Source organism: Macaca thibetana, chromosome 13, assembly GCF_024542745.1.
Source record: "Macaca thibetana thibetana isolate TM-01 chromosome 13, ASM2454274v1, whole genome shotgun sequence".
Classification (NCBI taxonomy): Eukaryota; Metazoa; Chordata; class Mammalia; order Primates; family Cercopithecidae; genus Macaca; species Macaca thibetana.
The window spans coordinates 42,710,993-42,713,347 of record NC_065590.1 but is presented as its reverse complement, the minus strand read 5'-3'; the positions used below and the strand labels follow the sequence as shown (position 1 = coordinate 42,713,347).

The following is a 2,355-nucleotide window of genomic DNA, read 5'->3' as shown; positions in this document are numbered from 1 at the left end:
ACTATAAACAGACAAGAAACAATACAAATATGTCATTTAGAGACATAGCAATAAATCCCAAATAGTCAGCTAAAAAGAGCTGAAAGTTACTTCTGTGGGGAAGGGAACAAAAGATTGCCTTCTAGGACTATTTGTCTCTTCTAATGATGAACATATATAACTATAAAATATCAAATATAAAACATATATAACTAAAAAATATAAAAATAAAAGTGACTGACTAGTAATAACAAAAAGCAAAGAGAAAGCCTATAAAAAGCCATTGGAGTGAAAAGCTCAAGAGATGGATTAAAATAAGAATAGACATAAGTCCCTATGGAGTTTTTTGGTTCAATAAGTAAAGTAGGGAAAATTAGAATGAGATCATGTGGAGCAAGGACCTTGACCAGGAAACCGAGGCCTGCTGTGCAGAGTAGGGAAATTTCTAAACCAGTTACCACTGTCCAGCCCCCTTCTACAGTCTGGCTAAAGTAGCAAGAGGGAGGGAGGAAGGGAGGAACCGAGGGCAGCCAGTAGTGCCACCTTCTCTCCACCTTTGGAGAGGGACTTGATTTCCAGCACCACCTCCCTGCCCTGCCCACACCAACAATAACCATTAATGTTCCAAGCATTTTACATGTATTAATGTATTAGCATTTCATCCTCACAATCATAGTATAAGGTAAGTATTATTACTCTCTATAATTAAAACTAAGGTCCACAGAATTAAGAAAGAAATTTGGGTTAGTTCTCTTTCCCATCTTGCAAGATGGCAGGCGAAAAAGTTGAGAAGCCAGACACTAAAGAGAAGAAACCCTAAGCCAAGAAGGCTGATGCTGGTGGCAAGGTGAAAAAGGGTAACCTCAAGGCTAAGAAGCCCAAGAAGGGGAAGCCCCACTGCAGCCGCAACCCTGTCCTTGTCAGAGGAATTGGCAGGTATTCCCGATCTGCCATGTGTTCCAGAAAGGCCATGTACAACAGGAAGTACTCAGCCGCTAAATCCAAGGTTGAAAAGGAAAAGAAGGTTCTTGCAACTCTTACAAAACCAGTTGGTGGTGACAAGAACGGCGGTACCCGGGTGGTTAAACTTCGCAAAATGCCTAGATATTATCCTACTGAAGATGTGCCTTGAAAGCTGTTGAGCCACGGCAAAAAACCCTTCAATCAGCACGTGAGAAAACTGCGAGCCAGCATTACCCCCGGGACCATTCTGATCATCCTCGCTGAATGCCACAGGGGCAAGAGGGTGGTTTTCCTGAAGCAGCTGGCTAGTGGCTTGTTACCTGTGACTGGACCTCTGGTCCTCAATCGAGTTCCTCTACAAAGAACACACCAGAAATTTGTCATTGCCACCTCAACCAAAATCGATATCAGCAGTGTAAAAATCCCAAAACATCTTACTGATGCTTACTTCAAGAAGAAGCTGCAGAAGCCCAGACACCAGGAAGGTGAGATCTTCGACACAGAAAAAGAGAAATACGAGATTACAGAGCAGTGTGAGATTGATCAGAAAGCTATGGACTCACAAATTTTACCAAAAATCAAAGCTGTTCCTCAGCTCCAGGGCTACCTGCGATCTGTGTTTGCCCTGACGAATGGAATTTATCCTCACAAATTGGTGTTCTAAATGTCTTAAGAACCTCATTAAATAGCTAACTACAAAAAAAAAAAAAAAAAAAAAAGAAAAGAAAGAAATTTGGTTAAGGGCACCAGGCTGGGAAGTGGAAGTTTTGGGATTTGAACCCATGCGGTCTGTCTTTGGAGTTCACATTCTCAACTATTGTGCTACAATGCATCTTGCTACACACATACACACACCTGAAGTCTTTGGTAAAATAGCAAGGAGTTTATCTTTGAAAACAAGAATTCCTTCCATATCACAAATGAGAGTAAGCTGAAAGCAGAAGGAACTGAGGAATGCATAATTATCCATTCATTTCATTTATTCCCTGCCTCATTTTCAAAAAAGGTATGAATCAGCTTCCAAAAATATCTTATATAGTAAGTAAAAAAAAAAAATGAGGAAACATTTTAAAAATAGACTCAAAGAAAGTGGATAAATAAATGTGCCAACTGAAAAATTCAAGAAGGTTGCTGTATCTGAAAATAACACCTGTACATGAGCTTCCTGGCAGCCAAGATAAAGAAAGAAATGTAAGCAATTGCACAACTCTCATTATAAAATAGGAGATAGTTGTTGAACATTTATGTGATGTGCAAGTTAAGTACATGATAGAGGAGGAATAGCAGGCAGAATATCATGTAATTAGTTATATATTGAGTTGCTGTGATTTTGGAGAAAGTTACCACTTTTCTTTCAATAATTAGGAAAATAAATTTGGAAAGGCCTCACATGACCCTTATGCTTGCCTTGAA

General features: G+C 39.5%; 1 pseudogene across 1 annotated transcript; it reads left to right on the top strand.

Moving 5' to 3' along the window:
• The first annotated feature begins 258 nt into the window (after positions 1 to 258).
• Positions 259 to 1,670, top strand: LOC126934215 (60S ribosomal protein L6-like; annotated as a pseudogene). The gene has a single exon (XR_007718873.1). The product of XR_007718873.1 is annotated as a 60S ribosomal protein L6-like (transcript).
• The last annotated feature ends 685 nt before the right edge of the window (positions 1,671 to 2,355 follow it).